General features: G+C 37.4%; 1 pseudogene; it reads right to left on the bottom strand.

Annotated features, from left to right (window-relative positions):
* Positions 1-23,545: 23,545 nt before the first annotated feature.
* On the bottom strand, positions 23,546-23,676 carry LOC124171964 (annotated as a pseudogene).
* Positions 23,677-27,455: the final 3,779 nt, after the last annotated feature.

The following is a 27,455-nucleotide window of genomic DNA, read 5'->3' as shown; positions in this document are numbered from 1 at the left end:
TCAGTTTCTTCAAAAATTCTTGAGAAACTAATTTAAAAAAAGGCTTTGTTCATACCTGTTCAAGCTAAATTTGTTAAGTTGTAATCAATACGAGCTCATATAGGGCAAAAAATCATAAGATGCCTTAGAAAGCTTCATAACACATGTCTACAACGCGTCCATTAATTACAAACTCGTTGCAGTATTGTCTCTATGTATAAAACAGGGCTTTTATGCCATAAATCATAATATCTTGTCGGAAAATTTAAATAGAATGGGTGTTCGTGGCATACCATGAAAATGATTTAAGAGGTATTTATATTATATACTCTGTAATTTACTTGGTATCCATTTTGAAACACCGTTAGTTTAGATATTATGAAAACCCAATACTACGGACCATTTTACTCACACAATTCCTATGGAATAGTCTTGTTGGGATCAACGTCGTTTTTAAACAGTTTTTTCATTATCCAAAAAAGTTTGTTGGAACAATTTGTAAAGTTCACTACAGAGCTCACTGCCAACTCCCGTTTCAGAGATTAAAACTTTTGATGGTGTCTTCTGTAAATATATATCATTCTGTAATTTAAGTTAAAAAATCTCAGCCTTAGTTAAGAATGAGGAAATCCATTGTTATAATCCCAGGATAAAATATGATACCCATGTGTTATCAGCCTGTTCCGTTAGACATCTAAGGAGTCCAAGAAATATGTTCATAAAACGGGGGTTGGCAGTGAGCTCTGTAGTGAACTTTACAAATTGTTCTTACAAACTTTTTTGGATAATGAAAACTCTGTTGAATAACGACGTTGATCCCAACAAGACTATTCCACTTGCCAGCTAATAGAAAGCAAGAGGATAGACTTAGTGCATATAAGAGAAAGTTATTTAATTTGTAGTATTGATTAATATCTCTTTATGACGTAAATAATACACCTATTTTTTATACCGTCATTCCGTCTAAAGCCAGACAGGGGGTGTGAAGTCGGACACCGAGAGTTCTGATTTAGAAATGATATGGAATTGTTTCTGTTCGGCCCACTCACCGCGACGTAATATGATCGCGTAGCGTATAAGGTTTCCCTTTTTGGAAGCATTGGCGACACCGCCTGTCTCGATTTAATTGGGCTCGAAGTCGTAACAAGATTAATATCAGAAAAAAATGTGGAGAAAATGTCGCTGTCTAACTTTCGCATGCGACCTCCGTCAATGTAGTTACAATCAGTATAAAGGTGAGTATAATCCTGAAGATATATATTCTCTCCAAGTATGCATTATTTACAATGTACTCAAGTCTAAATTTTGAGCGTCAAATAAATTTCCCGTCATTCCTTCTTGAGTCGGACAGCGTGCGGACATATCCCCGCCTGAAGTCGGACAGAGCAACGCCAAGTGACGGGAGAAGTGTACGTGTGTGTGGTTTGTGTTTTTTGCGCTAAGGCATTGAAGAGGTGTTATTTGGCCCAGAAAATGGATAAGTAGGTACCGTGATATTGAGAAGGCACTTGAGGAAGTTTGATCGAAGAAACTTTCAATCAGAGCTGCTTCCAAGAAATACCAGATCCCAAAGTCAACTCTTTCTGATCATGTTTGTGGAAAACACCCTGGCAAGCATGGAGCTCAGACAATGTTTAATGAAGAAGAGGAGGCAATTATGTATCTGTGCAAATCTGACTAAGGTTTCGGAATGGGGCTTTCCATTTACTAAATTTGATCTTCGTATATTGGCCAAACAATATCTGGACAAAGCTGGACGTACTGAGCCGCGATTTAAGAATGATTTGCCTGGAGAAGAATGGGTGGAAGGATTTCTCCGCAGAAATGCTGAACTCTCTTTGCAGACTTGTAGAAACATTCCTGTAAGAAGATCTAAGGTAAGGTTTCGTTCAATTATTTTAATTTCCAGTGCAAGTGTTGATTATTTCGTGTATTTCAAAGTTTCCTCCAAAACTTCCGTTCGTCTTTACAGGTTGACCCTCAGCAATGCAAACAATATTTTGAACAGCTGAGAAAGACGATTGACGTGGTTCCTCCATCCAACATCCTCAGTTATGACGAGACAAACCTGGGCGACGATCCTGGTGGAAAAGTGTGCATATTCAAGAGGGGGAATAAATATCCTGAGCGTATTTTGAACTCATCTAAGTCTTCCACTTCCATCATGTTCGCGGGAACAGCAAGTGGGCGACCATTACCATTGTATGTGGTGTACAAATAAGAGAAAATGTGGGTTACATTGACCCTTGGGGGCCCCAGAAGTGCTATATAATATGTCAGCATCCGGATGGTTCGACGAAATTACATTTCTTGATTGGTTTTCAACCATCGTGATGCCATGGGCAAATAGCCTCATTGGCCCAAAAGTGGTGATTGGTGATAATTCGTCCAGCCATTTTTGCGCGGATGTGATAAGAATGTGAGAAGAAAATGACATTAGATTTGTGTGTCTCCCTCCCAATGCCACTCACCTGCTCCATACATTGGATGTGGCATTTTTTCGGCCAATTAAAATGGCTTGGAGAGAAATTATAACTGAATGGAGAGCAACAGCCGATAGAAGACTCGTTACTATCCCCAAATATGTTTTCCCTTCTCTCTTAAAGAGATTGTGTGAAAGAGTTGAGCCTAATATCGCTGCTAATCTTATGTCTGGTTTCCGTACTTGCGGCATTCACCCATTATCCCCGGAGAACGTTCTGAAGAAGATTCCCAGTGGATTAGATACTTAGGAACTTAGATTAGATAATTAGGAACTCGACCGTCCAACTTGTGAGTGACTCAGTGATGGAACTGTTGGGGAAAATGCGATACGGAGGCCAAAAGAGTAATGCCCCTCCAAGAAAAAGAAAAATGAACGTGGAGCGTGGTAAGAGCGTCACATCTGCCGTTTTGAGGAAACGTCCGGAGGAAACCGATCTGGGCACGTCGGGTGCTAAAAAGAGAAAAAATATCAAAAATCAGTGCAAATTTCTCATTTTAATGATTCAGCGTTGGAAGGGGAATCTTCAAACGCTGTGGCAATAGAACTTCGCGAGGAAAAGGAAATAAGTGTTCCTGAGGGGCCGGAAGTTGGTGATTGGGTGTTAGTTAAATTCCCGAGCAAGAAAAGTGTCAGTTATTATGTCGCATGTGTGGAAGGCGTTGAGGACGAAGAACTAGAAATTCGATGTGCACGGGAAACGGGAAAACATTTTAAATGGCCGGACACAGATGACAGGTGTTTAGTGGATTTAATTCAAATTGAGAAGAAGCTAGATGCCCCACACGAGGTAAAAATAAGCAGAAGAGTGACCTATTTCCATTTTAATGTAGACCTTGATGGTTATAACGTTTATTGAAAGATGGATAAACAATAAAAATGGTGTTTTCAAGTCTTCTCTCAAAATATTTTTTATTTTGATGCAACTGTAAACCCCTATACCAAAAAACCATCCCATAACCAGCCCTTTGACGTTTTTCTTGATTAAATGACATGTTTTTCATCATTTGTGCGTCCAAAACCGAACAGAAGGGCCGGCAAAGACTTATTTCTGTGAAAATTATAAGACTCTCCGACTCAATACCGGAATGGCGGTTGGAGTCGGACACGCGTTATTCTTTTTTTTTTGGTCGGAAAACATTGGAAGGGTCAATTGAAACGGTATGAATATTGGCGATTGGCCTATTGACTGATTTTTAAGTCTTACGTAAAGTGATATTAGAGTAAATCAAAAACCAAACTCGTTATATGTAAATTACCAATAGAAGTGTCCGACTTGAGACCAGTTGACACCTCATTTTTTATACCTCATTCTTTTTATCTGGCCTGTCCTATACGCTTACTTAATGCTTTATTCTGTACAGTCTCTTTTGGATCACTAAATTATTAGTATCATTATTATTATTATTATTTTTTTAAATGCACTTTCTCAGCTGATTAAAACCAGCTGGAAATATTCACCTATCCCAAGGTCAATTTAGGATTAGGCTCGGATGCTACGGAAGAGAATTCACCCTATCCTACACTGTCCGATCATGCCCGACCCAGGAATCTTCTCACGATCTGGCAGGTCTGTAGTAAAACAGCTTTTTGCCCGAGGTTAATCAGTTGTTTTTTAATTCCCAGGTCTTCAACTTCTTTTTTGAATCTTTTAGACAAGACTCCCTCCGCAGAGATTATCAGTGGGTGTATGCTGACGTCTTTCAACTTCCAAATATTTTTTATTTCACCGGCTAAATTCTGATATTTTTGTATTTTCTCTCTTTCCGTAGACTCAACATTGTGATTTAGTGGCACTGCTACATCGACTATGTTTGCTCTTTGCTGTAATTTGTGGATCAATAAAATATCAGGCCTATTGTAATCTATGGTTTTATCTGTAAGTATCGGTCTATCCCAGTATAGGATGTGTGTATCTGTCTCTAGTACGGCGGGAGGATGGTATTTGTAATATGGTGGAGTATTTTTTAAAAGTCCATAGGTAGTTGCTAGGTTTTGGTGGATAATTTTGGCCAACTGGTTGTGCCTATTGAGATAGTCATTACCAGCAAGAGCTGAGCACCCCGAAGTTATGTGTTCAATGGATTCACCCGTTTTCCCACATTTTCTACATTCATCTGCAATTTCAAGTTTTAATATATTTTTTTCATAGTTGTGAGTTCGTATAACTCTGTCTTGAATTGCCATCATAAACCCTTCAGTCTCCGGGTATAAATAGCCATCTTGGAGCCATTTCAGAGAGGCGTTTCTGTCAACCCAATCCTCCTGTATGACTGTTGGGAACTTTCCATGCAAGATTTTAGACTTCCATTCCTGCTTTTGTTGGTTTAGGTCTGGTATTTGAATCCGATCTTGGTTCTCTCCAAAATTCAATGGTGTGTATCCCACGTCAGCCTTTATTACCGCTTTCATTAATGCATCTTTTGACGATTTTAATAATTATTAATAATAATATTATTGTTGTTATTATTATTATTATTATTATTATTATTCCCGCTTACAGAGTGTACGGGTACATGTTTGGGTAACCGACTATGAAGCCATATGTTCAGGTGTGCCGCGAGGCTCAGTGCTGCATCAAATATTATATCTTATCTATATAAATGATTTATATAACTGTAAATTAACGGAGAATAAATAGCCTTAGATGATGGTACTGCACTTATTCATGAAGGATCATCTTAGAAATGGGTGAGACTAAATGTGGAAGTAAATCTAAGCATGCCTAAATTAGTCAATGGATGTTAATAATAAATTATTGTTGAGTGAAAAGATGAATTTTTTTAAATTTAACATATGTAATCGTTTCTCAATTTTTTGGAAACTAACATGTCGTAAATGAAATTGTGATCCAAATTACTGTAATAATTGTATACATATTGAGCGTGCGCCTGAATACAAATACTTGGAAGTTATTGTGGATCAGATTTTAAATTGGGATAAACACATTAACTGAATTTCAAAGAAACTTTATCCACGCTAAGTTTTACTTCCTTAGAAATAAATGCCCCAGCCAATTTATTAAAATATTTATAATGCGTTAGTGCTATGAAAATTAAACTGCCGTATAATCTGCTGTGGAGTTGCCTATTAAAATTCTTTCAATCCGATTCTGATTCTCCAAAAAGCAATAGTGAGACTGATTGTTAGAAAATGTCAATGTGAACGGTCCATACCCATATTCGTTGATATACAGTTGCTCCCTTCACCTCATCTTTACGCTTACAAAGTAATGAAATTGTTCTACCTCAAAATTGGTAATAAAACTAAATAAGAAACAAAACAATGTGTGCCCCTTAAGACCAACAAAACTGTATAGTTTTCCCAAACTAACTTTAGTCCTGTTAAAACGCTCATTCACCTAAGTTGGGCCAAAATCATTTACTTGATTTTCTGGTGGTATAAGAGTTTGAAATAGTCAAAAATCCTTTTTTTGAAAAGAGTGGAAAATGCTTGCTTAGTGTAGAAAATCCAGATTTGCTAAGAGCACGATTAATGCTCAATGTGTTTTGTGTGCACAACAGGTTGGTCCCACGTTTTTGGAGGCCACCATCATTATCCTTCAGCAAGGATATCAGGCTATATGGGTAATCACTTACTGGTGAATGGCAAAATGGACCTCCCCACTGAAGTGTCAATTAATCTATCACTCATGCACGAAATGCTGAGATTAAGCAATAAATGGTTATCTTTTTATGTATTTTTAATGCTTCGTATCTGCTCTCAGTGAATGATTATTTTTATTCGCATTTGCTTGAGGTCTCCCAATGTCTAAAAAGGATTAATTTCTCATTGTTTATTTGAAATGTTAAATATATTTTTAATGTAGCGCGGATAAATAAATTTATCATTATTTTAAAAATTAAATTCTTTGCAGGATTACAACTGGACTAATACTCTAATTGAAGATTTTTTTATAACTTACGCTTTAAAAAATAACTTTTTAAACTTTCCAAATTTTGCCTCCCCCCAAAATCTGACACCCGTCCCACCGTACTAGTTAGGTCCTAGTTAAGGTTACAATTCTGACCTCAGCTGTTGGTTACTGCGCAGCCTACTTGAGCGCAAATGTTTTTAATAGGGACAAGTCGATTCAAAAAGTCGATTCCGATTACATTGATTCCAGGAAGATAAATATTTTGAAAATAGACTCTAAGCTTGGAGCAAAAAGTCCGCCACACTCCTGAGCCATTGTGCACTATAGAAGTTTGTAAGTTAACAAGAGTCTGAAAAAGTTAAAGTGTTTATTATTTCATTATTGCTGAGAATATACCCGAGCAATACCTGCATTGCTAGAGTAATTCCTTGCCAGCATTAGTCTTTATCTTAGATTTTAAAATTTTCTTGCGTTCTCTACAACCACTGGGTGTAACATTTGTATTTATAAGTAATAATGATTTTTCATTCGTAATAGTATTAGGTACGCAATTAAGGTCCCTCTGTTTGTCATTAAGTGGCTCTGGCAGTGATTGTAGGTAGATTTCTACTTATCGGAAAAGTCATGAACCAAGCTTAGACATTTGGTAAACAGACCGCTTAATGACAATGGTGAGTTTGTTTTGGCGTCATATCCTTATTTTTGCATGAAAATGTGCGATATATTGCCAAGTAACCGTCATTTGCGGGAAGAGTTGACTTTCTTCTTTCATTCTAAGAAAACAGCGGTTGAAGGGCATCGAGAGCTCCAAAAAGTTTTCCGAGATGATGCTATAAGTTTAGAGACGTGGCGTGATTGGTTCCGTTTCTTCAAAGACAGCCATTTCAACGTTGACAACCGTCCGTGTAAAGGACCTTCTAAGACACTGAAATGGAGGCATTTCTTGATGAAGATCCATGCCAATTTCAAGAAGAGCTTGCTTCAGCACTAGGAGTTACCCCCTTACCATTTCCAAGCAATTTCATGCGTTGGGAATGATTCAAAAGCAAGGAACTTGGGTTTCCTGGGATTTGAAGCTAAAGGCGTTGAGCGTCGTTTCGTTGCCTGTGAGCAACAGCTCCAGCGGCAAAAATAAGGGTTTTCTTCGTCGCATCGTGGCTAGTGATGAAAAATGGATTTATTACAGCAACTTGGAGAAGAAAATCTTCGGGACTGCCTGGTCATAGCCCTATGTCGTCGGCTCGGCCGATATTCACGCTACGAAGGTTATGCTGTATAATTAATGGGACCAGGTCGGTGTTATTTATTATGAACTCTCAAAACCAAACGAAACCATTACTGGGGAACGGCATGCACTTCAATTGATGCGATTGAGCCGAGTACTGCGCGAAAAACGGCCACAATGCGAGCAGACGCACTACAAAGTGATTCTACAGCATGACAACGCACGACCTCATGTTGCCAAACCCGTTAAAACCTACCTGAAAACACTCAAATGGGAAGTCCTAACCCACCCGCTATACTCCTCAGATATTGCGCCGTCCGATTATCACTTGTTTCGTTCGATTTCACATGTACAGGCTGATCAGCAGTTTCACTCACATGAAGACCTCAAAAAATGGCTCGATTCGTGGATAGCCTCATAAGACGAATACCTTTTCCTGTATGGGTATTGAAGATCTGCTAGAAAAATGGGGAAAAGTTCAGCAGTAGAAAATACTTTGAATGATTCATCAGTGACATTTTTTTACAATAAAGTTGCGCTTTCATTAATAAAAACAGCGAGAACTTAGTTGCGCACCTATTATAATAACTATATTCTCGGATGTTATTTTTCCTTTTTTGCCTATTTAAATACTCACTCCACAACATACTCTTTTATTCTGAATAACTCCACTGTATATCATTACGTAATCTTCTAAGTGTTTCGTCCCTTTGAGTTTCTCCTTTGTATTTTTAATATAGTTATATTTGTATATTACATTCGATATAAAATTCCTTTATTTAAGATAGATAAAGTGATGGAAAGACTCTTCCTTCATCGAAGGAGCGCATCGTAACTGACTAATTGGCGTTATTTGTGTTTTAAAATTTATTTTTATGTAAATAAGCTTCATTCGAAGATCAGAGCCGAAATAGAAAGGTTAGGCTCAGGGTATACCCTCAATCGCATCATCAGCGACGCTAAGTGAATCAATATTAATTCCTATTAGACTCTAAAGTATTATAAGTACACCTGATAAGGACCCATGTACAAAAATTGGCTACAAATTGGAAGCAGTAATTCGAAAAATACTAAATACTTCCGGTAAAGCGGAAGTGACGCGTCCTTTTCATTTCTTTCATTACGTATCCACCTTGTTTCTTAATTAGAGTCTTAACTCTTTGAGTGCGAATCGATTTTCTCAGCACTACGCTAAAAGTGCCGAGTCATTTTTGCTGATTTTGCAGTAGGTTAGGAAAAAATAGGCCTAAAAACCAATTACAGGTATATATTCGAAAACTTTAGGAAAGAGTAAAGAACGGGCAAACGCTTCAGTGGATTTTCGTAGGGAGGGACCGAGCGAATACCGGAATAATTATTCAGCTCTAGAGCTGTATGTTGGAGGGCATTCCTATTTCCTAGGATTGAGAAATCGATCCTAAAGGTGAAGGAACCTTAAGGACAACTATATTTCATCCTTGTGAAAAGGAGATTTGAGAACTACAGTGATTTGGAATGCTAAGCGGACATTGATAATGATCATCCACAAGATGATCACATTTAATCTGAAGCTGGAGGAACTAGAATTGAAAAAAAGTATTGGCATGGAATACTGAAGGATAATTCCACGTCAATGGCATGGACTGGAGAATGGACATTTGAAACCACTAAAGACCGTATTTGAAACAACAGAGAAGGGAGGTGAGACAAGGAGAAATGTGTTGCAGGGTAATAGTAAGTGAAAACTGTAGGCAATAGGAAATAGTAGTGCATAGTAGTAGTAGTAATAGTAATAGCATGCTGAAGAATATAATAGCACTTGTCGGGTACTTCTCAGCTCAAGGTCTTGTTTTCGCCAGAAGCCGGATCAATTACTAACTTCACGGGCGCTACACAGTTCCTGGTCTTATATTGTTCAAAGGAGACATTAGGACCGCAAAGAATCGGGATGCTTCTGAGAAAATCGTATAAAAAATATGGACCATTTGAAAGTCTGACCCTAGAAGATTCGAAGTTTTCGAGAGGGGGCGGGTGCTGAAGATCCAATGGACATATAGGGTGAGAGACGAAGTAATGTACCGGAGAATTATAGCCTGGTCACCGATACATTAACACGCACAAGTTCATGTCTAAATATGTGAACGCGTGAGTGAAGTCGATAATACACTGTGTGAGCACCCAAATGTGCGAACGTATGAACGGAAAATAGAACCTGTTCTAATTTGGTTCATGCATTCGCACATGGTCCGTTCTAGCCCAAAAAAATCTTTCACGCAAAGAGACATTAACTCGTATACGCTAATGTACCGTGGTTACGTGTTAAATATAATTGGGGGGAAATTTGAACGTAAAGCCCCCATGGAATACCAAGAGATAAGTATTTGAAGCTGATGATGATGGACACGAGGAAGAAAATCGTAATCGAAAAAAAAAGAACAGGAGGAAATAGCTTAGAAAGAGAGGAATGGAATACCAATGGATCGCAGTGCCATGAAAGAATGTTAAGGAAACTTTTTCTGAAGAGTGGTTTAAGATAGCGGAGAATCATTGGCGTAGCCAGGATTTTGAAATGGGGGTTTACTGGAGATTTTGAGGCCCTCCCGGCGTGCATGGAAAACACCTCATGGCAAATAGGGTCCTCCCGCGGAAAATTTTGGGATTTTTGATGTTGAAAACATGATTTTTATGATTCAAAAACAGTTATTGTTTACGATAATTTATTGTAAGCTATTCATTGAGATCACCTTACTGGTTTTAGCACCTCTTTTAAAAGCTAAGGGGGGTTGTAACTCGGAAAACCTCCCCGTAATTACAACACTGTAGAGCATGTGAGACTGAGGGCAAAGTGGAAGCGGTTGACCCGTGCATTTTAATCATTCTAGGGCAATAAGTGAAGGGAAGTGGTTACAGGGCAAGGTGGTGGAGAGTTTGTGCAGGATGAGGAAGCCGCAGCCGATAAATGGAAACAATACATGAATTGGGAGGATCGGTTGATGTGTAAGATAATGGTATTACCGTTGTGAAATATGATCCTCACTTGACTGTCCAAATACAGAACAAAATGAAGGATTTTTAGAATTTATCACATCATTATAATTAATCAATTCATCTGACAATCGTCTATTGCTGTCCTACTCGGATAATATGTCAAATATACCCTAAAGGACGGGTATCAGATAGCGAAAATAGAGATTATTACCTATAGGAACATATAATCACAATGAATACGTATCCATAGCTATGAAATATAAATACGTATGAAATTCTATTCAAATATGTTTTGCTCTTTTGATGTTATCGACGAACGAATTTTTAAACAAGGGCAAAAGTGGTGAACACTTCGCGTCTTTCATTTATTTTTAATAAAAATTAAAGTCGCATAGTTCATCTTTGTTTTATTGATTATTATGTTTAACTGTTACGTATTTTTTAATTTCTCTCGCTCGTCGCGTGCGCATTTAGTGGTGGTGGAATAGGGTTACCATGTAGGCATCTATCCATACTGGTTGTGGTCTGAGGAATAAATGAAATTTTAGCATCATGCATATATCTATTAGTTAGTAAGTACAGCTGCTAGTTTTATTCTTAAAGTTATGCTGCCTCCATTTGCTGCCCTCTTCCTTCAGCTCTGAATGAAGGAATGAGGATAGGTAAATGGAAATAAATTTATGTATACCGCGAGTAGCCACGGAGTTCTAACTTTACGGAGTCACTCTCAGTGGAAAAACTGTGCGAAAAAATCCACAGAGAAAAAAATCATTCGCCTTGTCTGGGATTGGAACCCCTATTCCCCGATTTTCGGTCGTGTGCTTTAGCCAGTTAAGCTACAACGGTTAAATTTTGAAATTAGAGAACTCTCATTGATAAGGTGGTAAGGACTACCGCCATGTCAGGAAATGTCCTCAATTTTCCACGCCTCGGCAGCTGGCTAGAGCACTCGTCCAAAAATAAGGGTGGGATCCAGGCTCCAATCCCTATCAAGACAAATGATACTATCTGTGTGGATTTTTCGCATAAATGGGAATAAATTTAAAATGCACATGCTTTTGAATCGTTCATTAATTTACTGCAAGGAGATGGGATTATACCTTAAGTTTTTAGTGGTCCCCTGCAATGGAAATACAGCCAAGTGAATGTAGTTGAGCATCACTGGTTGGCAAGAGGCAGAGGCAGTGGGGTGGATGTGGCGAATAGAATCCCCCCATAAAAAATATTCGTCATATCACAGAAATTCCACTTGTTTGAAACACAGAAATTTAATGATTTAGTTAACTTTCTGTGAAAAATATTAAACGAGGTCATGTTTTTCAGAATATATGTCCATGTTAAGGAAAAATTTCGGGTATTATTATCCAATGTATTGCGCTATTCAATTTGATCCATCCTCCCCCCTCCAAAGCTAAGTCTTAGCTACGCCACTCTTTTAGTTCGTCTTGGTGCTGTTGCCGTTTCCAGTAAATGTGTCGAAAGGCAAACATCAGACGATAGCATGTGATCTCAGAATCCCCTCCGATATTACAGTGCGTTGGGGTGTTCCGGTGTGCGCCAATGGTGCTTTTAGCATATACCTGCGTTTTGTTTTTAAGGGAGGCATATCATTGTGAACACTGTGGGTTTCCGCGCCGGAGATGCTGTCTATGATGTGATGATGATCCACTGTATAAGTGAGTCCAATGACTCATCGCAACCAGTCAGTTAACATAAATATTGATTTTTTGCGCATTTGCTTGCATTTTTAACGTAGTGTGGTGTTTGCATGAGTTAAGGTACTAAGATCTAACATGTTTAGGAATTAAATTGGATATGACAATCCATATGCAGCAATACCATTATAATTTATGGCTTATAGTACATTTCAAGCTATTGCATTATTTATTTTTTATCATCTCTTTTGAATTTTCATAATTTTTTTATTTACAAAATACGGTCAACTTTCTTTCTTTTCTCTTTTCTTTTTAGTAGGATAACCGATTCATAAAATAAATTTTCCGTTATGTGACAATTTTTATGATAGATGACGTTAAATTAGATGAAGGTGCAAGACCTGATAGATATATTGTGCAGACTCATGGAGGAGTTATTTGGGAAGACAGTGTATACTATGTCGGGACACTTGGATAGTAATTCAGTTATCCATAACTTCTTTAATCTTGCTTGGGCTTGGCTCACCCTGAAAAAAGTTCTTACGGAGCGCCTCCTCGTTGAAACCACGGCCTACCTGTTAGGATACTGTTGTGGCAATCCTCCAAACTATGTTAGTTATAGCGGAGCGATATCTCCCCAGTTCGAAAATAAATACCTATCAAGGTTGGCGACTTGGCGGTTTTATATATAGATCATGTTTCCCATTGACTATTTTTAATTCTATTCTTAATGTTACTTTGTGACGAGATTCGGAAATGTGGCTATTTTCATACAAGAAAGCCTCAGGGATCCGCGTGAATCCATCAGCTGGGAAGTGATTATTCCTTAGTATTTTTCTTTTTCCATTCGGAAGATATAAACTCAATTCTATAATTGAAGTCTTAAATGAAGAAATTTCTCCTTCTGTATCGCATTAAGCTTATTATTATATCGCTAAAGGCCAACTGTAAGGCCAACCTATTCTATATTCCGCAGAGTCGAGTAAAACGTCATAGAGGAGCATCTTAGGAATGAATTAAGAGTAGACCTTTGTTTATGTATACCATAATTTTTTATCCAGATGGTGACACCGAGGTGTTGAAATGCATTGAATTTAAATTTTAACAGTGGGCAGTACAAATCACATAAGATAATATTCTTTATTTATTCCTTGTCTGAATGGCCTTTATATTATTATATTATGCTTTTTATTTGTAGGTATCATGCTAGGGTGGCTCTAAATGAATCAATTTTGTATTTTTAGGAAATAATTAGTGGAATATTCATTGCCCGTTGATTTTAACGTGATTTCAAAGAGGATTTCATATTTTTCATAATTATGATGGCATTCTAGGTTTCCGAAGGGACCTTCCATATATGAACATAGACACGTATGTGTGATAAGAGATATGCAAGTATTTTAACTCTTGCTATGTGTGATTAAATATGCATAGGATATATTATTCATGGCTAGTCCTTGTAATTTTAATAGAATTTGAATACGAATTAATGAATAAATTTTTGAAGAATGACTATTATTCAAGAACCGTTTCTCAAGCTTTGCGCCGGATGATGCGCGCCTATTCATCTCTAGATGAGAGAACCAAGAGACGCTTTTGAATTCAGGTCACCGGGAAGGTATTAGTATATATAATGAACTTTAATATATTTTACACACGTATTCATAATATTACAGTTAATCAGTTATTTATATTTCCGTAAATTCTTAACCTTAACACTAGGCTTAAAATTTTTCTCCCTTTTTTGGCCTCAATTGGTGAGCAATGGAGTGAGGGATCAGAACTTGGTTGCATTCACCGTGAAGAATCATTGCTTAGAACTGCGTTCAGTATTCGCTGAAAGCAATTATGAGAGTTTAAATTTGTTAAATGGCGGTCGTAATTTAATTAGGATATATTCCGTCAATTTCAGTTTCCGAGTGAGGGAAATAAATTTAAATTTACATTTTTTCGTTGTGACGCCTCAATTGCGTTTTATAAAAACAAACGGCACTTGTGTATTTGGTAATTCTCTACCATAATATTAAAATCGCCGTTTCATTATCACTCCGCGATACCTTCTCTTTTGTATTTTATTTCGGGGGAAAATCTCTCTAATTTACTTTCTGCCTGCCCTTCATTGGTGCACCCAATTTTCTCCATGCTCCTCTCAGGCTTCTTATTTCCGTGTCATCTCATGAAAGGCTAATCAGCTGCATTCAGGCAGTGCATGTGCCCTGCAATCGCTGCTTTCCCCACACGTGTCTCCCGGGTAATTTGCCTCCCATCCACACCCTCACTACAGCGGCGCTAAATTCTCCTTTTATGCGCCTCCTCCCTCGTCATCCTTGCTTAACTAACCTTGTATTTCTGTCTCCTCACAATTTATCTAGTACTGACCTCATTTGACAAGCTCGTTTGATATCCCTAGATGCTGTAGTTTCCGGAAAAATCAAATAAGAGGGAATAAGGTCTGAAGGTTTTGCACATGGGCGTTATTACGCTGAAAAGAAAGAGGAAGGAGCCGACAAAAAATATTTAGCCACATGTTGTGCATCAGAGTTCTCATCTCTTACTTCAGTTTCTCCTCTTGATAGAATTATACCGTATTCAGTTAAATTAGACTACCATAAATAATGATTTATATTGAAATGCAGACTCTTGAGGCGAGCTTTATGTTTAATAGACCGTTGATATAATGTTTTGTACATTGATAGATCTGACGGTTGTTTCTTTGAACGGATGACCCAAATTACGTGTCTACTTCATCACACTTCAATGTCTCGATGAGGGCATGTTATAATTTTGCTTCAATACTATCGTTGGGACTCTAACTTCCGGTTGGATATTTTAGCTGTTAGCTTTAATCCAAACATAGTTTTTAATCTGATTCTAAAGTTTTATGTGTTTATTAAATGTAATTGGCTTTGAATCGAAGAAAAATAAATAGAACGTTTAATGTTTTACAGAGCATTTGAATATTTACATTTGAATTCTGGGATTTTGAATTATAACATGATTGAATAATGTAGTAGCACGAAGTAAAGTCATAATACATTTATCGATAATCAATCCGAAAAAAAATTGTAGAAAAATATTCTAACTAAGCGCTACTGAGTAAGTTACAATAGCAAAAGTAACGTAGATACCGTTCAGGTTGTGAAGGCTGAACAGTTAAATCCTCTCTTAGATTCCAGCGGGTATCCCTCAAAATTATGGACTGTAGCCTGCTGAAGTGTGTATTTTTGATATCAAATAGGATTTATTATTTATCCATTGTCAATAAAAAATGCCTTTCGGTAGCTTTTCGCACACTTTTTGTGCTCTTTATGTACATTTAAAGTATGCATTTTGGCCTACAGTTATTTTAAAAACTTAGGATTTTCAAGGATTTGCTATTTATTTTGTTTTTTAGTTGAGATCAAGTTACATGAAAGATATTTATTTCTTCGTTACAGGCTTACCGCAATTTTCTCTCCAAGTCTCGCAGTTCTCACAGGACTTTTGTGCAAAGTCATTAAAATTCTTGGTTAAATCCTCCTTACGTGTACAACATTTTCTCTCTTTTCAGTGGAAACCAGTCTTCAGTCGCCAAAATTAGAACACCGAATTTCGTTAAAAGCGTTTGCAGCTCAACGTTTTGTCACTCCTCAGCTGAAATAAATACTTTTATTTGCAAATTTTAAAACGGAAAGTTAGTGTAGATCTTTATTAGCCTTTTTTCCGTTCAGCTGGCTCGCATTTTGGATGTGCAGCTCCTGGGGGTAGATTGAACTGATTCATATTTAACTTAAGCTACAATAATATTTTTTTTACGTAGCTGATATATTTTCCACTTCCTCAATCCATAGTTAGGAGTTAAATAGTGTCACTTACTCGTAAAATATAGTCTTTGGTTGAGAGCAAGGAATTTTACCGTTCGGGGCCACCAAATCAGCGTAGGCTTTCTCAGAATTTACTTCAGTAGATGAATTGTGAAAAATATTAATGATTTCTATAAATTTATTAATACGGCCAACTTGTCTTTACCGTTCATATATTTGATTATATGATATACGTAAATTTATTATATTCATGTCTATAGTCAGTACCTGAGTTGAAATTCGGTAAATTAAGTGGGGAAAAGATGGCGCTTTATGCTGTGAAACTGTAACATGGCTATGAATGAAGAAATTGTTTATCCACCATCCTTGCGAATCCTTTAAGGTATTTTGTCCATTCTCCTTCCTTCAATTGTTCTTTTGAACTTTCCTATCTCGCCTTTTAAAGGGCAATGCAAATGATCTTGGACTATACTCATCCCATCTGCTTGAAGGTCATTGGCTGAGTGAAGAAACATCGGCTTTAATGCAACTCTTGCTAGAAGAAAGACCGAATGAAATACCTGGAAGTAATATACGACCGTCTATCGGATAGGATTTGTGTAGTAGTTATTCGTCCCATAATATTTTTTTATTTTCTGGAGCGTACTTGCGAATCAGTATTCTTTTGCACATGAACTAATATTTACTAACTATTTAACTTTTGGTGATTCAGCGGATTTAACGTTAGAAAATTTAAATTGGATGCGTATTTAGGAATTTTAATTCGGAGATCCCACAGGTTGTGCTATGGAAAGAAATAATAGCCACGAAATGGAGATAGTGTGCATTGAGGGTCACACGCATCAAGGCGCAGGCTAACAGGGGACTTTTATTGGTTTATCTAGTGTTTTGGAATTGAAAGGATGTGGGAAATCTATGTAGAATATAAATTAAATTGATGACTTGATCGCCTCATAAAAATTTTATGGTATTGACATTTGGCTATATAAAAAGAAAACATGTGCACAGGAATGGAAAAGAACAGACTTATTATTCCTGAATTTTCTCTCTCAAATAGAGAGAAGATATCTTTCAATATCATTTTCATGATTACAATTTTTATTATTATATTAAAGCTCAAAATTATGAAATTATTTCATACTGTCGTGATAAGAGCGATAATTCTCATCGGTCTTACTCTTAGGGTTACCAAATTAGTCATAAATTTCAAATAATTATGTAAATAATCATTAGGAGTACCATTTCAAATGAAATGCAATGCACAATCTATTTGATCGTTTAACCAGGGTGAGAAAAGGTCACCCCAAAATTTAAAAAAATTGCACCCTCACACTATCTTCAGAATGTTTCAATTATTGACTGTAAGAAATCGTGCACTGATACCTCTCCTAAAAACCAATGTGCTATATGGCTAAAATTACTGATTACCGTTATTCTTCCAGGGAAACTTCTGCCTGATGCTAAATAAAGTTTGTGGGGCGATATAAATCGCTCAAAAATTTAATCAACAAGCAAACTGTGATAGTTTAAAATTTAATAAGATAGATACTCTATTTAAGTATCCATTGTGGAAGTTTTTATAACACCTAGCATTCGTTTTTTTATTAGTCCATGCCTTGTAATATGCGTGCGCTTTAGAGCCGTTTGAAAGTTGTACGAAAGCGTAGGAAGCAAAGGGAAAACGAATGGAGAGAATCTCACTATCGGATTTAGCATTATACAGGGTTTGTACCAAAAGTAATTAGCCTTTTTTCAAAAAATAGATTTATTGATAAAACATATAATAAAACTTAATACTCTTCAAAATAGTCTATACACCTTTGCCAACGTGTTTCCCATGCATCGTAGGCCCTCTGGAATTCGCTTTGCGGAATGCTGTTAAGGCACCTCGTCGTGGTTTTTTAAAATGTTGTTCAGGGTCTCCAGATGCTTTCCTTTCAGCTCCCTTTTCATCCTAGGAAACAGGAAGAAGTCTGCCGGGGCTATAGGGAGGCTGTGGCACAATTGAAACACAGATCCGGGTCAGATAGGAATTGACTACGAAGGCGGTGTGACTCGGCGCGTTGTCATGGTGGAATCTCCATGACGACCGGATTTCTAGCCGGACGCGGGTAACTCTGTGATTGAGTCTTTTGAGAACTACTTTGTAGAAGTCCTTGTTGACGGTCTGCCTAGGTGGTACAAACTCGTAGTGCACGATTTCCTTAGCGTCAAAGAACACGATGACCATGGACTTGACGCGGGACTTGTTCATTCTTGCTTTCTTCTGACGCGGTGACGAGGTCGTGTGCCACTCCGCTCTCTGTTTTTTCGCCTCTGGATCGTATTCAAAGATCCGTGACTCAACTCCTGTAATGACGTTGTCAAGGAAATTTGAATCCTCCTCGCAGAGTTCAAGCAGCTCGTTGCACACTTCCACGCGCTGCTATTTTTGAGCGTCGGACAAGACTTTTGGCACAAGCTTCGCGCAAATCTTTCGCATTGACAAGTCTTCAAAAAAAATTCGATGAACATCTGTTTTCTGCCATCAAACAAACACTCATTCGGCGGTCTTTTTTCAGCAAATCTCGCACACGAATGACATTATCGTCCGTTCGCGATGATGTTGGACGCCCAGAACGGGCCTCATCGGCCACTTCTTCCCGGCTTTCCTTGAACGACTTGTGCCACTTTTTGACTTGCGAGTACGACAAGCAATCATCCTTGAAGGCCTCAGTGAGCAAATCAAATGTTTCCTTCGCCGTATTTTGAAGTTTGACGCAAAGCTTTATCGCATAGCGTTGCTCCAAAGTTCTCTCCATCCTAACCACGACGAGGCATTACGCGGAGGTTTACTAAAAATGAAGTCCTAACGCTCCGAAAGCTCATATGCATCTGAACGAGGCGTCGCTGACAAGCTTAGAGTCCCCCCTCCCCCACTACTTCCAACCGGTCGCGCAGGTGGCGTTGTACAGTCGCGTGGCAAAAAAATAAAGCTCATTACTTTTGGGACAAACCTTATAAGCTCAAGCCAAAAGTGGTGACAGTGAAGCATCGACTGGAGGAACAAAGTAAATACTTCCTTCTAGATTGTCGCATTGACCGAGACATTGCTTAATATTTCTTTTCTTAAAACTTACTAGGTGACCGTTATTAAAATCCGGCAAATTTTAATTATATGAGCTATTAAAAATGCAGGATTAATTGCTTGAAGTACATAATTCATTTACTAGTCATTGATATAAGCAGGAATAAGTTGCTTTTTTTGTTTCCAGCGGCATTGAAATTATTTTTTTTGCAATTGGTTTTTTCATGTTCATTTACTGACGCTGTTATATAGAAGTATATGTATTATGTAGCCTCTTGCTCATTTAAAGCCCATTAATTGAGAGTATCGATAGTCCCAGATTTATATTATGACTTGCACTGCTATTATATATTATAAAACTAAACTGGGGGATAATATGTTAATACCTTAGCTCTACTCGTAGGTTAGATGTGATAGCTATATTAGTATAATGTTGATTAGAACAAGAAATGCGATTCTCATGATAAGTTCCATTCCTCAGTTTTGCTCGATACCTTTCATTATCCTTTAGAAGTAAAATAAATGCGAAGTTATTCTGGCATGAAAATATTTTAAGAGACAAATGGACCTAAAGGAAAGGACCGCTTTTTGGGCATATCCCTTCGCTTGAATTTGACAAGAAAAAGATATTCATGTCGCATACCTAGTTTTCTCCCTCAATTTTACACAATTCCTTTGATTTTTCATTTTTACTGGTCTAATAAGTACAATATCTGCCTAGTAACTAATGCATGAATATTTTTTCGGTGACACAGGCATGAATATGGCTCATTTCCGTCAAGGCCGTATTTTTATTGTACACTGAACTTTATACTGATAAATATAAGATTGTAAGACCGAATATTGTCTGAATTTTGGCAACTGTCCGGTATAGTTAATAACTTAGAGGGAAAACACCTTTGTATTCTTGTTGGTGATGCAATGTCTCTCCCGGGAAAAAAAACTTCATCGTTCTTACCAGTGAATGAGTTCATTTGTAGCATATAATCTCCAACGTCAGGAAATGCCTATCATAAGATACGTGCTTTTTGCCTCATTATAATTATCTTAATATTCATTTAGTAGCGCTAAAACCCTGAAGGCGTCAAATAGCACACTTCCAAATTAATGATAATTATATAGGCATAATACTAAACGCTTTTTAACTGCGTGATATCTCCATCTTGTGATGGTATTTGCCGGCTTCGGTGGCGGCGGGATAAAGTCCTTGCCTGCGAAACCAAAGGTCGCGGGTTCGAGTCCCGCCTGGGTAAGTTACCCTTATCAAGAGCATGAATGTTTGTGCACCCTTGTATGTTAAATGTTATCAACCCCGATGTAAAAGCTCGAATAGTGCTTTTTTCGGTGGCGTGTAAAATAAATAAATAAACATATAAGGAGGAATCAAATGACCCAACTACGGCTGTCCGTCACAGTCATATAGTGCAATTACTCAATCATGGATGAATCTCAACGAAGTAACTTGACCCACTCCTAGTTATTCCGTTTTTACATATTTCCTGAACTTACTCCCAACTGTTTCAATCAATAAATTCTAATATCTACAAACCTTCTTAATTCAAAACGAATGGTTCTCGTTGCATATTCTGTATTTATATATTTTGTATTTCTATTGTAGGACATATAAAAACAAGGGCTTTCTCTCGGAAATGATTTGGAGTGATGCTGGATATGCAATGTAGGATGCATGGGTAGATAACCACTTACTTCGTTAAATGTAATTGATCCTGGAAAGCCTACGAATGATAGGCATATGTATTAAAAGTGTTTTATAGTATGAATGAATGTTTTAAAATTTTTATTTAACATTTAAGGTGAGGAGAACGTGTATGTGCTTGTGTATAGGCAACTGTGAGAAAAAAGTTGGGACCTTTCATGTTGCCTGCTCCACCGGCCTCTTCGTATCTTAAAGGCCCGAACTCTGACTGTATCTAGAGGGACGATCGAAAACTCTCCCATCTTACCTCAAATAGTCGCTCACTTTCTTTGAATCTCATCACCATGAGCTAAGAACCTTTCCTCTGAGTACAATTTATATTTTCTTTCTTTCTTTACTTAACTAAACTTTTCCGACCACATTCAATTGGTCAAAAATAAAACAATGCCACTTTTAGGTCTTCTTTACCGCTTTACGGGAATCTCTCACCGCATAGACCTATCATCGCTCTTTTCTACATTTATTCTGCCAATCCATTCATACTGCTCACCTGGTCCATCTCTGCTACAAGTAATCTTGCTACCCTTAACAGTCTAACTAGTTTCTTTGCCAGGATTGTAAAGTACAGAGTTCCCCATCACCGCGACATGCCGACTGATTCCATTATATCTACCCTTGGCATCCCGAATCTCTCCAGTCAAAGAGTAAAAAATAACTTAAAATAATTTATCACATTTTCAGTTCGAATATCGATTCTTCTCAATCACTTTTATTTTTTAATGTCCGTGTCCCTAGCCGTTCCACTCGTTCCCATTCTTTTCTCCACTTACCTATCCCCAGACTATCTCTTATAATACGCTCCCTGTATTACCGCCCCTCCTCACCTCTCAACTCTTTATCAGATAATGTCGATCCTTTCTTGTTCTCATGTGTCACTTTCATCAACCTTACTATATCCCATTTAACTGCAAAAAAATAAGCTCCACCTTCTTCCCCTTTCATTTTTGCGAGGAATTATTTTTAATTTGTATGTTTTTAATCTTTTCTTACGTTTTTGTTGCTGTTTACATTTTGAACTTCTTATTTATATCCATTATTACTATTTTACTTTTAATGGGCAGAAATACTGTATTTGAATCAACTAAAATAAATAAATAATGTCCCTTCTTGGGTTTATTCTGTATTTTTTAGTTTGGGCTCAAATTTGGATGACGTCCCAGATTTAGACTCATACAGTTGTCCTTCGGAAGTTCAATAGGCGACCGCCGTCGGCACGCGAGTGAGGGCTCAGTTGGAGAGCTCTTTTTCGATGAGAACGGTTCATTTTCATCGTGTTATCGTAGTTACCTCCAGTAATGATTGACTAGAGTAAATGTTGAGGCTAGTCTCGCTGGAAGTAAATATTAATGGACTTCATTAGTGTTTCGCATTGAGTCTATCAGAAACGAAAAAAATTATAAAATATTTGTTTTGTATGTTTACGCTTTCAAAAATATTTGACCCATCGATTGAGGGGATTAAAATAATCTTTTGCTGGCTTTTTCTCTCATAGGTTCCGGCATCCTTCGAATATTTGCATGCACAGTAAAAGACTGGCTATATGATATCTTCCTCAGAAGCTATTGTTTGAAAATGACCTTATTGTGGGTGACTTGTAGCTGTTAGAAGGTCGTCATTTCTATTACATCTATTTTTAACGCCTGTATTTGTTAGTTCTTTGTTTTCGTATGGTATGGTTAAAAGCATTCTCTTTAATTGTCAAGATAATTAAAAACAGCAATTCGTATGGAGCGCACTAAATTATTTCATCTTTCGCTCGTTAGCCTCGGCTTGCCGTCCCCTGCTCGATTTCTACCGATCCCTTATCATTTGTAATCGTTCCGCTATTTCTGTGCGAATAAATACGTAATTCTTTCGGCTGCACTATTCTCGAAGGAAAGTGAGCGCGCGGCTGGCTCCCACAAAGTGACTGGTATGACGCGAGTGGTCCGGTTACAAAGGTGAATGTCTTGATGACATTTATTGCGGAGATCACTCACCATGCATCAGCAATGGAACTACACTATAATGGTTTAAAGGCCTCAATATCTTACATAAAATGATGAGACAAAACGTTTCTGTGATTCATAATGTACTGCAAATAGCAGTCATAACTGTTGTCTTTCACATTAGCTTTTATCGTTACATTTAAACAATACCTTAGTTTTTTAAGAAAATATTAACTTTGCGAAGTTTCGATTTACCAATGACGTTCTACTGAGGGGCGATTATTGCTAGCTGGAAACTTTTACCAATGACCCGCCGCACAGTGGTCTGAAATCATAAAAAGCAGGAAAAAAGTCCAAAATGGCTTATTTTGAGATAGAGACTTAAAACTTAGCATAAATACCTATAAATAACGCCTAATTATGGACAAAAATTTGATTCGTATTGAGATATAGCAGCTGAAACATGACCAATTTTTCTAAAACGCGCGCGACCTCGTTTTTCCTGCGCTACCGGCGCTACAGAAATTTTGAGAATTACGCCTTCCGGTGGAATTGAAGCATGGATTGTGCCTGTTTAGAATACCGTTTTACAACAGGGTCGGAATACACAATATTATTACAACTTCTCCCGAAATTTCGGTGAATGTCACGGTGTGATTCCATCCAGAATAGCAGCCAATCAGGGATTTGAGTCAATGCCATCTAATCAATCAAAATGATTGAATCAGTTGATGGAATCACCCAAGTGACTAGAATCATAGAGATCTTTGAAGCTTACGACTTCGCCAATCTCTATCTCGTACTAACAGTAGTGACTTCCGTCTTAGATCATGAGGTGATATTGGCTTCCGAAGAAGCGTCCAAAAATTGCCACACATATTTCACAACGAACCGGCGGGGTATTGAGAAAAGTTTTCAACTAGCAATAAACGCACCTCAGTAGAACTTCATTGGTTAATCGAAACTGCGCAAATTTAATTTATTCTTGAAAAACGTAGGGTATTGTTTAAATGTAACGATAAAGGCAAATGTGAAAGACAATACTTATGACTGCTACTTGCAGTACATTACGAATCACAGAAGTGTTTTGTCTTATGAGGAAATGAGACGCGTTTGAAGCTTATATTAATTCTGAAAAACGCATCATCACTGGGCCTTAGCTCACGAGAATTTCAAATATCATCAAATTGTTACAGGTGGAACGACGCCGGGGAGTGAGAAATACACTCCAGTTCTTGAGCAATATTCCAATACTTTTTCGAAATTAATGGATTACCTAAAATACGTACAAACCACCAACGTAAGCCACTTATAGTTCAGAATTAAATAACGAATTCCTGATTTATTTTGCGAAGGTTTCAATCACAATCAACGCACAACAATTAGAGGAAATTTGTTAATGGCAGAACATATTCTGTATTGTTATAATCTACCTTAGTTTTTTTCAGGTGCTACTAATAATTTTCACTGATATTTCAGATAAATCAATGGTGATTTGGGGTGGAATTCATAGTCAAGCAAGTTTTAGAGGGATTTTAGGATGAGTGGACAATAACGGTAATTAGGTTTCATTGCCGTCAAAGTGTCTCGATTTAGAATTTTTCCTTGATGTTTAAATCTCGTCAACTAAACAAAAGCCAATGTGCTGGCATTTATGCTGCAATAAAGTTTAAGAAACATCTAATTACGACAATACTTCCAAAGTTTTTTCTAACTGGCGGTGATTATTGTTGAACTGGGAGGATCATTAAAAAGGCCGATAACTTCAGATTTTGCCGTTAGTGAGAAATAAATAAGTTAACGTTGCCAATTAGCCTAGATGACTTGTATTGTGACGAGACGTAATATTACGAAGTTGATTAATTAGATAACTTCTTTAAGACCGAATAAAACACAGATATTCCCAATGCACTACCGACGACTTTCGATTTATATCTGCTCTAATGGAGGGGATAACCTATGAACAAAATTAAACATACAAGAGTAAAGGAGGCGTTGAATCTCCTATGAATCGATTAATTTTGATTGAGCAGAAACAAGCTAAGGAGGAGGATAATAAGAAGAGACAAGCGCCTCGGATCTTAGTGGGGATAATGTTGGAGAAGGCAAAGTGGGCGGAGAGTAAAAGCAAAAATTGATGCTAAACAAAGCCACTTCCGGCAAAAACCAAGAGCAGATCTTTTAGCGAGAAATGAATTATGTATTGGATATGAAGAAATAGGGGAAGGCTAAGATAGAGGGAATGATGAATCACGTGAATGTAAATCGGCGAGAAGAAGGCATAGCCCAAATTTTATACATAGATAGAGTAGAGAGGTATATCGAATATAGTGCGTATCATGTCGCACTGAAGAATAAATGCCATGGTTACCGACGCCTGTTCATGAAAGTTCACTCCGATCGACGAAAACAACGAAATTTTCAGTTTAAATTTTGAGAAAAAATTCTGCGGGAGATGATAAAAATTTATTAACCAGGAGATGAACAATTCTTAAGGAGTGAAGGGCATTAAGTCGTTAAATATTCTTTATATTTTATACCAATTTTAATACCCTAATATAATTATATACCATAAATACATGCCATAATATATAGATATAACAATTTTAATAGAGGTATTTACGGAAGGAAAAGAGAAGAAATCAACGATAATACCTGAAAAAAATATTTTTAAGGTTCATTTTCCAAGTTCGACCTGCCTTCTACTTGCAGACAACAGACTGGATGGCACCATTATTAAGGTATTGATTGTCTCCTACCTAACTTCGATTCGGGTCCAACTTTGATCATACTTGGTTACCTACGCTGTCAATGTGCTTATGCCCTTGACCCTGACGAGGGAATATTAGGGTAGGGAGGACGGGGAGAGACCAGTCTTCAATTAATTCTCAACCACAGCTGCCACGGCTAAACATACGATCCGACGGAGGGAGTTCTACGCTTGAATTTCCTCCACGCCCATAGTTATCACTCATTCAGACAGGAAATCGAGATTCGCGAGCGGAATTCAGTAGGTGAAACGGAAATATTGGCTGCGGTGTAACACAAATCTTTCTAACAAATTCATTTTCTTATAATTTCAGTAGATCGTCAATTATCCGAAAGCCGGTCATCCGAAATGTTAGTTAACCGAAATCCGAATCTCGCCGAAATTTAAAATAAATTTTGTACTGTTTCTACCGTGTCAAAGTCACTAAGTCAAAATCGTATGTACTGTATTTGCAATTCCTACTCTATGTGTTACCTATAGGTACATGATATTTTTTACTATCATGTGTTATAAAATGGCATTGTGTGTTTCTAGAACAAAAACGTGTATTTTGGTCCCACCCTGTCCCCTACCCTTAGCAAAGAACTAGACGTTGCTTATATGTGATGTGCGATTATCTGAAAAATCGGTAATGCAAGCACCCCTTTGCACCAATTGTTTCGGGTAATCGACTCTCTACTCTATAAAAAAATTCACGAAATTTGTCGCTCACTTTCATGGTTTAGTGTCGCCTTAAGAGTTTTGCCTCATTGTTCGTTCAGGGAGAATCGATCATATATTACAGGTATCTATTTAAGGAGTGCGAGCGACCCAAAACCACGCAAGAGTGATGCGCTGGACCGAGTATGTTGTAATTTCTGTAATTCATTACCGGCTGGTACACCAACAAATTCAAGTTCACAGTCCAATTTTAACGATTCATTATTATTAGCCGCAGTAACATTGACCACAGAGGCTAGCGTGGCGAACCCATCATTTATGGTACACGAAATGGACATTGCAACACCCCTCCTCACTTCCTCAAGCAGTAGAAACAAGAACAACAACAGGGCAACATTTCAATTGAATTGACACAAACCAAAATTATTACTTTGTTATAACAGAACGACAACAGGATTTATTTTGTTTAAATCATGAAATCAGCATTAAGGCCTCCTGATCAAACATAGGCGAAAATATTAAAAATCTCTGATATGATAATCAACGACAAATTTACATGCCATATACACATGTTTGATTCAGTTCTTATTCGATTTTATGGTATCCGTATATATTATCTTCATAGACTGCTCCTGAGTTATATTTTCGCCTCAGAGTGGTTGGCAGTGAAAATTGAATAGCGACATTCCATTCAATTGAGTCGTCAAATCTTGAACTACAAACCCCGAAAGATTTTCTTTTGGAATTATTATCACTGTCTGCATTCCCAGATTTGTTTAATACATCTCAGGATCTTCCCCTTAATTGGTCTGTTTCATTAACCTGCAATTCATTGAAAATTTCCACTGTAGATCGTGTGTCAGACTATGGAGTCATAAATGAAAATATTAAGCTGGCTATGAGACTTTTGCAGTGGTTTTCGCTATCAATGAATGGTCCTTGAAGCTGAAGATCAGAATGCACATTTAGGTGTGTCTTGACGGTCACCAGAGACTCAAAGTTTTATTTCCCTAAAAGTATTTTTATATACTACTCTGGACTTACTCTTGACTTTTCATGCTCTTTTCATGGCTCTCGGATGCTTCGCACCTAGGTACTCAGAGACAGATACGTTCCCAAAGTTCTTCATTTTAAGCTCCCTCACAAATAATATTTAGGTGTCTAGCAATTCATATACATACCATTGCAGCAATTAAAGCTTTTGTTACTTGCCTGAGATACTTATCTCAAGCAATTGTTTTTATATTTTTTAAAATTTCGCGCATCCTAGAAAGTAAAATTCATTCCATAAGAATTGCCTCCTTAAATACACAGATGTCACGAGA

The sequence above is a fragment of the Ischnura elegans genome, chromosome X (assembly GCF_921293095.1).
Source record: "Ischnura elegans chromosome X, ioIscEleg1.1, whole genome shotgun sequence".
Classification (NCBI taxonomy): domain Eukaryota; kingdom Metazoa; phylum Arthropoda; class Insecta; order Odonata; family Coenagrionidae; genus Ischnura; species Ischnura elegans.
The sequence above is the reverse complement of the archived record's forward strand: the minus strand, read 5'-3'. Positions and strand labels throughout refer to the sequence as shown.